Genomic DNA, 14,152 nt, shown 5'->3' with positions numbered 1-14,152 from the left:
ATAAATATAATAAAATGGAAGACAGTTATTTCAAATTAATATTTCACAATTTGACTGTATTTTTGAACAAAACAACAAAAAACTTGTAAAAGTGCAGCATCTTACATATTTAATCATTTTATATCATAAAGTTTTTAAAAATGTGAAAAAAATAGCATGCATTGCGTTTATTTCCATATTTTCAAAAATGTCGGTGTGATCTCACAAACTGTATTGTATAAAATGAAGTATATTGTACATTATAAAATATGTTTACGTATTTTAAAAAAAAAATGTGTTTTTTCCCCAAATTTTCAATTCCTTTTTTTTTTTTTTTTCGGTTAGTCAATGTCAGTATGTGAATGTATTATTATCTCTCTCTACGTGCGTGGCACTGGAAATACAAGGGTCATACAACCAAAATTATCTCTCACAGCTGGGTGGAACATTCAATTTACTTTCCTACTTCATGTTTATGTGCAATCTTCAGCAGTTTTAGAGAATTCCTCAACACATTTTTAGAAGAGATTTAGAAGTGTCTGCAACATCTGTGGGAGGCTGTTTTGCTGTGCTCTTATAAACAAAGCAGGCCTATTACTCCTTAAACCCATGAAGCCTGAACTTTACCCTTAAATGTGATAAAATAGCATTGACGTGTCTGTCACACACTTCCTTAGTCAGCAGGATACACAGTTTTGCTTGTTTATCAGTCCATTCTGCAGCTTAGGTGTTGTTATTATACGAGCCTTTACTCTATTTCTGACAAAGAGTAATGTGATATTTGTGTTTCGTAGTATTCCAGCTCTGTGCATCTAGCATTCCGTGTTTCCTGCTCTTTATGGACGTGAAACCGTGCGAGAGCGTGCCGAATGTGGCAGGTATTTCCCCGCAGGACACATGAATGACCAACTTCATGTGTCCTGTCCAGGGGTTGAAATAAAAAAAACTGCATGCCAACCTCTTGATAGTAACTTACAGGATACTTTCATAATGTCTTCAGAATCTGTATGATAAATCAGGTGCGATAAAGATTTTAAAAATGTATGAATTTGATTTATAATGGATATGGCATAGGTGTATTTACCCAAAAATCTGATTTCTCGCTGAAAAAAAAATGTAGTGTTGCATTTACATACTTTGAAACAATTTTCACTAAGCAATTGCTAGTAAACTTCACATAGCCTAGATTGAGTAGAACATGTGTTGCCTGAGTCTCTGAGAATGTATTCCATCACCCTCTTCCATTAAAAATGTCGGAAATATTACACAGCTTCCCGTAGCAGGTCGGTGTGTGTGTTGTACGTGCCAACAGTTGTAGGCAGCAGATGCAATACAAGCGGTAATATCAGGTGACCCTTCCTCCAGATAGTGAGATCACACAGAGGTTACTTAAAGGGATAGTTCACCCTAAAATAAAAATGAGCCTATAATTTACTCAACTTGGTGTTGTTCTACTGCCGCCCTTCTTTCTTTTATGGACCACAAAAGTATTTTTTATTTATTTATTTAAATGTCCCGCTTGTGCTCATCCATAGTGACCAGCATCATGCTTTAAAAAAGATGCAAAATATCACAGAATGATCCCATGTGCCGTATATTCCAAGTGATATTTGACTCAGTGAAGAAAGAACACTGATAATGTTTTTTTGGGATTTCAAGGCATTGTATTTCATGTCACAGCTTGTGTGCTCTTTTTGGGCGAGATGGAGAGAACTGTGCTAATGAGTCTCAGGAACGGGCATCGCATAGCCGTGCACAAAAGACCAACGGCCAAGGTCAACAATTTTGTTAAATAATACATTAAATGTGGGTTTCTTTTTGCACTAAAACCTTTCATGCAGCCCCAGAACACTTGGAATATACAGCACGTCACATGGGATCATTCAGTGATACTGTTGCGTGTTTTTTTTTTTGCTAGTCACTACTCACCATTATATGGAGAAGAACAAGCGGGACATTTATTATTATTATTATTTTTTTAACGATATCATCAGAGGGTTGTCATGTACAACTTCAATATAGTCTGTTTTGTTCTGTCAGTATTATTGTAAAATACCGTCCATTAAGATATCACTAATAGGTTAATTTGGACAATGAGCTCTGCAGTATTTTGGGGAATTAAGATGACAGTGTTTGTGTTTATCAAAATGCTAGAATACGGGATCTGGCTTGAGAACAAGGCCATGATTTCCCAGAATTTCACAATATCGGTTGCATCTCTATTGCAAAACCATGACAAACACCAAACACACACACATCTTTCTTAGCATATGCCATGGCACAAGATTGTTGCTTAGTTTGTACCTGAAGAGCTGAGATTACTTAAATGGTCTATGGAAAAAAATATTTTCAGGATAAGGTTTAAAGGATTAAGAACATAAACTCAAATTTAATAAGTGTCAAATAGGTCAATAGATCTTACTCTGGTCTAGTCTGATGTCATTTATTATAGCCTACAGTTTTATTTAAATGCTTGTACTGAGAGAATAAAATAGCTGGAAGATAATAGATAGGAGAGCATAGAAATTGAGAAGACATGTCCTCCCAATTACGAAAAAGAAAAAGAAAAGTGTGAAAAAGAAAGTACACTCTTTTGAATTCTGGTTTTAATTATCAGGGCATAATAAAAAAAATCATTGGGTCTTTTGCAGGTCTTCAAATTAGGTAAAAACAACCTTAGATGAACAACAACACATGACATATTGCACTGTGTCATAATTGATTTAACAAAAACTAGGCCATAATGGAGAAGCCATGTGTGACGAACTAAGTACTCCCTATGATTTAGGTGCTTTTAGAACCATCTTTAGCCGCAATAACTTGAAGTAATCATTTTCCATGACTTTATCAGTCCCTCACATTGGTCTCTTAAGGTCCTGCCGCAGCATTTCAATGGAGTTGAGGTCTGGACTTTGACTGGGCCACTGAAACACCTTTTTCAGCCATTCTTTTGTAGATTTGCTGGAGGGCTTGGGATCATTGTCCTGTTGCATAACCCAATTTTGGCCAAGATTTATCTGTCGGACAGATGGCTTCACATTTGACTCTAGAATACTTTGTTATACAGAGGAGTTCATGGTCAACTCAAAGACTGCAAGGTGCCGAGGTCCTGTGGCTGCAAAACAAGCCCAAATCATCACCCCTCCACCACCGTGCTTGACAGTTGTTATAAGGTGTTCGTGCTGATATGCTGTGTTTGTTTTTCACCAAATGTGAATCTGTGAATTAAGGCCCAAACATCTCCACATCGGTCTCATCTGTCCAGAGGACATTGTTCCAGTAGTATTGCGGTTTGTTCAGGTGCAACTTTGCAAACCTAAGCTGTGATGCCATGTTCTTTTTAGAGAGAAAAGGCTTTCTCCGGGCAACCCTTCCAATCAAGCCATCATTTTTCAGTCTTTTCTAATTGTACTGTCATAAACTTAAACATTTAACATGCTAACTGAGATCCGTAGAGTCTGGGGTGTAGCTCTTGGGTTTTTTACAGTTTCTTTTTTTAACAGTCTGACCTTAGGGGGAATTTGCTGGGACGTCCGGTCCTGAGAAGATTGGCAACTGTCTTGAATGTTTTGCATTTGTGAATAATCTTCCTCACTGTAGAATGTTGGACTTCAAATTGTTTGTAAATAGCCATATAACCCTTTCCAGATTGATGGCAGCAACAATTGCTTCTCCAAGATCACGGTGTATTTCCTCCTTGGCATTGTTAACACACACATAAATGCTCCAGACCAGCAAACAGCCAAAACTTCTGCTTTTATAGAGGTGATCACACTCGCTGAAAATCAAGTAATCAAAGACATTTGATTAGAAACAACTGACTGCTACTCACCCTCCTTATTCATATAGAAACAGTAAGGGTGTACTTAGTTTGTAATACTTGGCTTCTCCATTTGGGCCTAGTTTTTGTTAAAACATGACACGGTGTAATGAAATGTGTTGTTGTTCATCTGAGGTACCTCATTTTTGGCCAGAGGAGGACTGGTCCCCCAACTGAGCCTGGTTTCTTCCAAGGTTTTTTACTCCATTCTGTCACCTGATGGAGTTTGGGTTCCTTGCCACTGTCACCTCTGGCTTGTTTAGTTGGGGACCCTTGATATTCAACAATATTATTGACTACGGACCCTGTTGTTTTGAGAACTGAACTGAGCTGGACAAATGACATTTTTTTTCTGCAGAACTGCTTTATAGATTAAATTAACTAAATTAATAATAGATGATCTTTGCAAAGGAACTGAATCAACACTGACCTGACTTCAGCTAAAGAACAGCCGAAATGCTTAATTTTCCTATTAACACTGTAAAGCTGCTTTGAAACAATCTGTATTGTTTAAAGCGCTATATAAGGAGCATGATTTGACATGACTTGACCTGCTGAAGACCAGATGATTTTTTATTGTCCTGATATGTTAAACCTATAGAATTTAAAAGGGTGTACTTTTTTTCATGTCATATATTTATATATAATATATATGTGTCTGTCTGTGTGTGTGCGTGCGTGCGTGCGACACACAGACACACACACACACACACACACACACACACACACACACACACACACACACACACACACACACACACACACACACACACACACACACACACACACACACTTTACATATAGAGTATCACATCCCATCAGCCACATCCAAAGAAATGGATAACACTGAAGTGAAAAGTGAAAGGGAACGAGCCAAGTGTTCTGCCTGCATTCAAGACAATGAGACTGCATATGAATATATAAATACTATGCCATCATCTGTATTTTAAATAATAAATCGTTCAAATTGGATTCTGCTATTAATGGCTATTAAAAGCAAACAAAATGTCATAGTTTCCCAAACACCTGTGGAAAAGGCACGTTTCCCTCTGCATTGTTTTCATAGCATTCATTCGTCAGCAGATGTTAGCTGTTATGCAGTTTAAGAGCTGTTTTGGGCTCCTCTTGTAGATCCAGACCCAGTTAAATGTGCAGTACAGCGGATGACCGACAGTAACCCCGGCACTCAGAGCGGATGCGCTATAAAACCACTTCAAAATCTTCAGATGCTTCTTCGCTCGAGCACCACCGGCGTCACCAGATTGAATCAATATACATCTGATTCATAGGGATTACAGCGAATGTCCATCAAACATATTCAGCTGTGTCTGGGTAAGATACATTTATGCTTCGTTTTCTTTAACAACGTTAATGTTTTTTGAAAGAATGAATGCAAACGCAACGTTTTAGATGGCGTATTATTGAAAACAATACAAATAGTAGGCTAAGCGCCATTACAACAATAATTTAGAATTTATGAAGAGAGAGAGAGTAAAAGTTGTCAAAATAAATAGTTGAATGAAAGTTTAGTCTACTGGTACAAGTTTTTTCCCCTCTCCCATCGAAGTAGGCTAATGCTTCAAATGAAATTATGCGATCGACACGCACTTGATATTTATGACAAATTCAGAAACAAAATCTGACGTTGTTTTTAAAAAAACAAAAATAGGCTAACAGAAAATCGCAAAAGTGACAACCTGTGGTTCTTTATCAGTGGACAGAAAGATCAGGATTGATATTTGAGAACAGAAACATCAGAACAGTGAACCACACAGACAAAGGTGCATGGTCCTACCTTCGGATAATTTGTTTTCTCGTTTTTGTCTTCAAAACAGTAAGATGAATACACCGTTAATTTATCACATAGCCTATTCGACCCTTCTCATGAACACACAGAACTAATCTCTGTAAGAGAAATAGTATTTTCTTATGTGTATTCAATCAATGCCACTGTTTATAGCCTACATGATTAATTTGGTTAGTCTTATGAGTTATAGATTTCCTTATGATAAGAGAAGTGATTCCCAGGTAGGGAATCCCACCTCGTGTATGTTTTTTTTTTCACATTTTTATTCTTGTTTTCATCACACTTTGTTCTATTTTCCCAAATGGAAAAACAATAAATCCAAAATATGTGGGTGGGAATGAAACACCCCTTTTCACTAATTGGTCAACCAAACATCAAATTCCTGCAACAGAATAGTCATCCACAGGAGAGTCCTTTAATGTAGGGTATTTACTTAATGTTTAGCCTACCCCCCTGGCTGTATGTTTTTCTATCTATATTGCAGTTCTGACTGTACATTGACTTTATTTGTTTGAAGTTTAATTAAAACATTAAAAAAGAATAATAGTCATCCCTCATCCGCTTCCACAGTTGTACTGATTCTTAAAGCGTTTATTGCATCTATTTAAACTCTTTCTCATCAACCAGACTAATGCCCAATTTATAGTTCTGCGTCAAACTCATTATGGTTCTGCGTCAACTCCACGGCGTAGCTACGCCGTCACTCCTACGGAGTGGCCTAAAACGTGGCCGTTTTATGGTTCTGCGTCAGGTTGAGCTGCATCGCGGTCCATCTGACCAATCACAGCCCAATCACAATTTTTTGGAGGTGCACGTCGAGCTACGGCGGAGGGGTTCGCGGCGACGCAGAGGGGTCTGCGGGGGTACGCCGTCGATTCGTCGCAGAAGCATAAAACAGGCCCGAGTCCTGCACGGGTCCATTTTTGGAGACCCGCCCCCGCCCGTACCCGCAAAGTTCAGCACCAGATCCGACCCGTCACCCGTGATAATATCAAAATGAAATCCGCACCCGCCCAGACCCGTTAATATTTGGCCCGTTACCCGACCCGTGCCCGCGATAAATCACACACGCTGAAATCATTCCAATTAAAGTGCTTTATTTTTTATCTCGCACCTCTCTTAACATCACAATAGCCTCATGAATGAGCTAATGAAAAAGGCTAAAGTGCGCTTTGTTTTGCGCCATTCAAGTAGCCTACATCGGCACCTAAATAGGCTATGGAACCTGATAACGCAAATAGACCTATTAATGGGGGGGGGAAAAGAACAAGAAAAAATAAAACCTATAGAGCCTGTCGCTCACAAACAATAGCCTATAGGCCTATGCCTATGCATTTACTTTCCCTTAAGGTTACTGTGCAGGAAAAGGATATCGTCCACAGTCCCAGGTTTAAGTTGCGTTCTCCGTTCTTGAATTACAAATCCAGCTGTGGAAAAGTCTCTCTCACTCGCAGCGCTCGATGCTGGGATGGAGAGAACATTCCGCGCAATCATTGCCAGGTTGGGAAATGTTTTCGCATGCTCCTTCCACCACAACAAAACATCGAAAGGATCCCCCTTGGGTGGCTTGAACTCGATGTATGCAGAGACCTCATCCTCGGGCAGCACAGTGTCATCGCTGGAATCCTCTACGTCTGACAAACAATCAACTGTTGAAACCAAACGAACTCTCTTCGCAGCTGGGCCCGCCGAGATGCTGCGGCCTGGTAGCAGATCTTCGCGTTTCTCCTCGAGTTCTATTTAAAATAAATAGACAAATGGATGTATATATTTCACTAAATTATTAATTTGCCCATTGACAATAATTGTTAATTAATAAAGACAAGTAGCGGTAACACTTTATATTACGACCCGCAAACAACTGCGTAAGTAAACCTAAATTACGGTGTACGTTTCTGTAATTATAGTGTACCTCCATGTAGGTATAAGGGAACGATATGTTAAGTTTTGGATAATAAAGAAAATAAGCTGCTACCTATATATATATATATATATATATATATATATATATATATATATTCAATTCAATTCAATTCAAATTTATTTGTATAGCGCTTTTCACAATACACATTGTCTCAAAGCAGCTTTACAGAAAGTGCATTTCGGAAATGTACATAGAAAAATACAGTTAGTTAATCATGTATTAATTTATGGCATAACATATCGCCGGCTTTGAGTCGTCTCTTCACAGGCGTCGAGTCGTCTCTTCACAGGCGTTGGGGCATCTAAAGTCTCCGTGAGAGGCTGGATACAAACTGGAGCTGACGAACGCTATTTACCTCGGGACTAGCGTCCCGAGATAACAGCAGAAAGGCAGATGGGAAATAATTAGCATAGCTGATGTTCATAATGTTAATGCATTCGAACTGATTCAGCAGTAGTATTAAAGGTTAAGCATTAAGTGAATGCTTGGTTAAAGAGATGCGTCTTTAATCTAGTTTTAAACTGGGACAGCGAGTCTGAGTCTCGGACAATATCAGGAAGGCTATTCCAGAGTTTAGGAGCTAAATGCGAGAACGCCCTCCCTCCTTTAGTGGACTTAGATATCCTAGGAATGACCAGAAGCCTCGAATTTAGTGATCTTAAAGAGCGCGATGGATTGTATGGCGATAGAAGGTCTGTTAAATACACAGGAGCTAAACCATTTAGGGCTTTATAGGTCAGTAGGAATACTTTGTAATTGATACGTAACTTAATAGGTAACTGTCATGAAACTGCACATGGAACATGGACAGAGGTGATCCAAACGCGGGCTTTATTAAGAGGAGAATCCAGAGACAGGTACAAGGAAACAGGCAGGGGTCAAACCCAGGTAAGCAGTCCAAACAAACATCAAATCCGTGCAGGGATAAGGCAAACGGGAAACCGGGGACAGGCAGATAATCAAGGAACCGAAACACTAGAATACAAGGAAACTGGAACAAGGCTAGGTAATGCAGTCAGACACATACAAACACTTACAATACTGAGCCCTGAACAAAGGGAAAACTCAGGCTTAAATCAGGGACGCTCAATCTAAAACAGGTGCAACAAATAAACCATAATCAGTCCAGGGTGAAACATAATGGAAACAATAAACTAGGAAGGAGTGCCCTCCAGAGGCTCAAGCGGGCACTCCAGCCGCATATCGTCACATAACCCCCCCTCTAAGGAGCGGCTTCCAGACGCTCCTAAGAGCTCCGGAGGGAGGTCGACGGGGGATGGGATGGAGGGCCAGGCCCGTGGAGAGGCAGGGGGCCAGGCCCATGGAGAGACCTGGGGCCTGGAGACCAGAGCAGGGCAAGAGACCACGGGGAGGCACGCTCCGCAAGTAGCCAGGGCGGAGCATGCTTGGCAGGAAGACAGGCTGGAGCATAAGTGACAGGAGAACAGGACAGAGTACACATAACACAGGACCAGGGCAGAGTACACTTAACAGGGGACCAAGACGTGGGGAGCACAGGGCTGGACAGGACCAGTGACATGGTAAGCTCAGGCGAAGGTGGTGTGCAAAGGTCCATGTAGGCACCACCTCCATGACCCTCTCAGGTGTAGGTGGTAGTGCAAGGGTCCACGTAGATGCCACCTCCATGGCCCTCTTAGGGTACCTATTGCCCCCCCCAAAAAAGTTCATGGGGAAATTGAAAGCTAAAGCCTCCGGGCTGGAAACCGCTACTGGAAAAGGCTCCCGAAGCTTGAGAGGCGCAGGTAAGGCGAGGCGCAGAGGCGGGGCCGGCAGGGCGAGGCGCAGAGGCGGGGCCGGCAGGGTGAGGCGTCTGGGAACACCCACCGGAGCCTGGCGAACCAAACGAGTCCTCCTCCTCCTGCGACGGCGAGTCACTGGGCTTGATACACTGACTTGACTGGATTCACTCATTTGGCTCGACTCATTTGAATACACTCGACTTGGTACTAGATTCACTTGACACGGCACTAGATTCACTTGACTCGGGACTTGACTCGGCGGCACTTGACTCACTTGACTCGGCGGCACTTGACTCGGCGGCACTTGACTCACTTGACTCGGCGGCACTTGACTCACTTGACTCGGCGGCACTTGACTCACTTGACTCGGCGGCACTTGACTCACTTGACTCGGCGGCACTTGACTCACTTGACTCGGCGGCACTTGACTCACTTGACTCGGCGGCACTTGACTCACTTGACTCGGCGGCATTTGACTCGGCGGCACTTGACTCACTTGAATCGGCGGCACTTGACTCACTTGAATCGGCGGCACTTGACTCACTTGAATCGGCGGCACTTGACTCACTTGACTCGGCGGCATTTGACTCGGCGGCACTTGACTCACTTGAATCGGCGGCACTTGACTCACTTGAATCGGCGGCACTTGACTCACTTGAATCGGCGGCACTTGACTCACTTGATTCGGCGGTACTTGACTCGGCACTTGACTCACTTGACTCGGCACTTGACTCACTTGACTCGGCACTTGACTCACTTGACTCGGCACTTGACTCACTTGACTCGGCACTTGACTCACTTGACTCGGCACTTGACTCACTTGACTCGGCACTTGACTCACTTGACTCGGCACTTGACTCACTTGACTCGGCACTTGACTCACTTGACTCGGCACTTGACTCACTTGACTCGGCACTTGACTCACTTGACTCGGCACTTGACTCACTTGATTCAGCTGGCACGCGCTCAGACTCAGTAGAAAACTCCCGAGGCAGGAATACAACGGAGCCCACGTGAAGTGCCAGAACGTCGGGACTCACATGTTGCGTGGATACGGCGGACCCCTTACGAAGCGCTGGTTCAACTGGGCTTTCATGCAGCGCAAACTCGGCGGAGCACGTGTGATGCGCTGGTTCACCGGGAGACAATTGATGCGTGGATTCAGTGGGTACCTTGTAAAGTGGCGAATCGTCGGGTCCTTTGTGAAGCAAAAGTTTCAAAAAATCCACAGTAAAAGCCGAACCGCTCATGGAAAGGGCCAGGTCAATATATTGGGTTAGAGTCCAGCTTGAACACGGAAATGGTATAGCAGAGCCGAGCGGTTCAGACAGTCCTCCCCGAAAGAACATCATCAAACAGAAATCATTCAAGTAGGACTGACGAGAGAGCTTCAAAAAATCTGTCACAAAAACCTTGAGAGGACGTTCTCCTTGACGGAGGCTTACGATCTGCGCTGTGGGATCCATATCGAGGTCCGTGTTCCTCTCAGCCGCTGGATCAGTTGTGGCTCAGTATTCTGTCATGAAACTGCACATGGAACATGGACAGAGGTGATCCAAACGCGGGCTTTATTAAGAGGAGAATCCAGAGACAGGTACAAGGAAACAGGCAGGGGTCAAACCCAGGTAAGCAGTCCAAACAAACATCAAATCCGTGCAGGGATAAGGCAAACGGGAAACCGGGGACAGGCAGATAATCAAGGAACCGAAACACTAGAATACAAGGAAACTGGAACAAGGCTAGGTAATGCAGTCAGACACATACAAACACTTACAATACTGAGCCCTGAACAAAGGGAATACTCAGGCTTAAATCAGGGACGCTCAATCTAAAACAGGTGCAACAAATAAACCATAATCAGTCCAGGGTGAAACATAATGGAAACAATAAACTAGGAAGGAGTGCCCTCCAGAGGCTCAAGCGGGCACTCCAGCCGCAGATCGTCACAGTAACCAGTGTAGAGATGATAAAATAGCTGTTATGTGATCATATTTTCTTGATCTAGTAAGAACTCTAGCGGCTGAAGGTGACGTTTGAGGCGCTCCAACCACACAGCTGTCAAGTGAATGGTCGGAGTTTTGGATGCTTCCAGGGCTTTGGTGGCTTCTTTGAATATATATATATATATATATATATATATATATATATATATATATATATATATACACACACACACGTTTAATTTACAACCCACAGATGTCAAAATTACCCTGTAACTACATTGCACAAGAACATATTTTGCCAGAAATGTGTTGATAACTTTTATATACAACAATCGTACAATTTTTGCCTGGAATATATTAACAGAATAGGTACCTGTTAGTTTTAAAATAATTACATTATAAATAATTTGCTTGTATATCTGGTTGTACCCCTTTATTACCCAAAACTTAACATATTGTTCCCTTATACCTACAAGGAAGTACACTATGGAAGTACACTCATGCAGTTTAAACGGTGTTCTTCATCACGTTCCTCCAGAAGAGCACGGATGGCCTCGTACTGGCTGCTAATGGAGTCCAGCATCGTGTGAAGCGAGTTCCATCGCGTCTCCACAGATGCTTTCAGTGTTTTTTGCAGGCGATTCTGGAGATGTGACTTCTTAAAGTAAGTCACAAGCGACTTAGCGGACTCAATGACACCAGATACCTCTTCGCCAAACAAATCGTCCCCAGCAGGTTTCCCAAGTGTGGTATGCAATACTGTGTTCAGGATATGTGCTGCGCAACTCAATCTAGTGGCTGTGCGGAGGGCCGCAACAATGTTTGCACCTCTGTCAGTTACGTACACTAGTTTTGGAAAGAACTCATCCAGTCCAAATTTGCGGAGTGCTTGGACGATGGCTGGCCTGAGGTTGTCCGCTGTTTTACGTAAATTGCTGTCCCATTCAGCTGTGCAGATCACTCGCTCCTGCAGTTCCCAATTGCTTTTAATGTAATGTATTGTCACACAGAGATATCCAATTTTTCGGAAATCATCCGTCCACAAATCCAGCGTCACAGCCCCGTTGCTCTCGGTTAATTGTTCCCTCAGCTCCGGAATTATGCCTTGTCTTTTATCCTCGGCATACTTAGTAATCCTACGGGAGACAGTAGTTGGATCAGGCAGAAGCTGACGCGCGTCCACAGGGCCAGCTCGTGCCCCAGTGTCAATTAAGCCCTGTGCCAGTTCCAAAAATCCATCGCCGCACACAGTCTCAAATGATCTAATGTCTCGGCACACAAATTGCACAGCCAATTGTGTTATCGCCTCCTTGTCTTCCCCTCTTGGAGGTTTGTAGCCTTTGGCAAAGTACCTGTCAATTGTCGCACTGGCAACTCCTGCTGTGCTCCTGCAAGTCTCTACATGCTTCCTAAGAGCAGACGTGCCCAGCTTCCGGCTATCAAACGCCAAAACTTTATGGCATGTTTTGCAAGCCGCAAAGCCGCTTATGATGTTATTTTCCTGATCACGTATTACACCACATTCTCTCCACACATCCGATTTTGCCTTTAAAGACTTGTTGTCAACAATTTTATATACTCCACTCGCCAACTTTAATTTTACTTCATCCATAGCTAACTTACTCCTGCAACGCTCCAACTAGGCTACGAGAAGCATCAACAAAAGTCGCACTGTCGCAGTGGTGACGTGATGGGTCCAAAGGTCATATCGTTGTTGCGTATTTGTAATGGCAATTTAGACACAAATATTGCACAAATTTTTCATCTGCTACCTGCCCGCAAGGAGTTCATTATTCGCCCGCATGCCCGCCCGTGAATTTTAGGAATGTCAAAGAATCCACCCGTTTTAGCCACTTTTATGCGGGCACCCGCGGGTACCCGATCCGTTGCAGAACTCTGAAACAGGCTTTAAGGCCTCATTATGCTTCTGCGTCAACTACGGCGCCGTGGCTGTTTTATGGTTCTGCGTCAGGTTGCTTGCATCGCGGTGCATCTGACCAATCACAGCCCTTGGGGTCTGCGTCGCCTCGACGCGTAGTTACAATTTTTTGGAGGTGCACGTCGAGCTACGGCGGAGGGGTTCGCAGCGACGCAGAGAGGTCTACGGGGGTACGCCGTCGATTCGACGCAGAAGCATAAAACAGGCTTTAGGCTGTGTGTAGCGCGCGTACCCTTCGGCGTACCCTGACGTGCACCTCTCCAAAAATGTAACAACACGTCAATTCTACGCGGATGCAAGCGCTGTGATTGGTCTGCTAGAACCCCTCCATCGGGTTTCACATGGTCCCTCTGCGTGTGTAATTGCGCGTCAACGCGGACAACGACGCAGAAGTATAAATGAAAACCAATGCGTAGTCTATAGCCTAGAGGCTCCGGCGTAGGTCCGACGCAGAAGTATAAATCAGCCTTGGCTTGACACAAACCCTACCGGGGCAGAGCCAAGGTTTCCTTATTTGTAGACATAGTATGCCAGAGAAATGCACTATTAAAGGTGTTTATATCGGAAGTATGAATGTACCTCGCATCTGCTCCCACATTACCCATTAGTCTTTTTAAGTGTCAATGCTGCAGTCTTAGGCAATACGCAGTTTGTTTCATTGATATTGAGTATTAATTGATGTCACTCAAAACGGTGTGTTTTATTTTCTGTCAGCTAAACCATTGTGCGACTGACTCAAAGAATAGCCGCACAGAGTGGCGTTTCATTCCTGAATGAATCTGAGACTTGAGCGAATGAATCGATTGAGCGAGTAATTCAATGGCTACGTTTAAGTCCAATTAAGTCTCGTTCATGCCGTTTTACGTCATTGCTTGCGTGTTTAAATGGAACGCCTTAAGCTCTTGGTCACTTGGAATCCGCAAAGGAGCTGATTTATTAAAATTACAATTTTTTTCCTTATGAATTTGATTTATGCACCA

At 43.0% G+C, this 14,152-nt stretch overlaps 1 protein-coding gene across 2 annotated transcripts in view; it reads left to right on the top strand.

Moving 5' to 3' along the window:
• The first annotated feature begins 4,983 nt into the window (after positions 1-4,983).
• abca1b (ATP-binding cassette, sub-family A (ABC1), member 1B) overlaps positions 4,984-14,152 on the top strand; it is a 46,087-nt gene continuing 36,918 nt past the window's right edge. Inside the window, exon 1 of one of the 2 annotated variants that reach the window (XM_077247508.1) lies at positions 4,984-5,131. The gene's annotated coding sequence lies outside the window, so the exon portion shown is untranslated. The remainder of the gene's footprint in view (positions 5,132-14,152) is intronic. The other variant, XM_077247507.1, reaches the window with a different exon arrangement.

This window comes from Siphateles boraxobius, unplaced genomic scaffold (genome assembly GCF_051911475.1).
Source record: "Siphateles boraxobius isolate OS27281-9 unplaced genomic scaffold, OSU_SipBor_1 3, whole genome shotgun sequence".
NCBI classification, from domain to species: Eukaryota; Metazoa; Chordata; class Actinopteri; order Cypriniformes; family Leuciscidae; genus Siphateles; species Siphateles boraxobius.
This window is presented reverse-complemented; position numbering and strand designations above follow the sequence as displayed.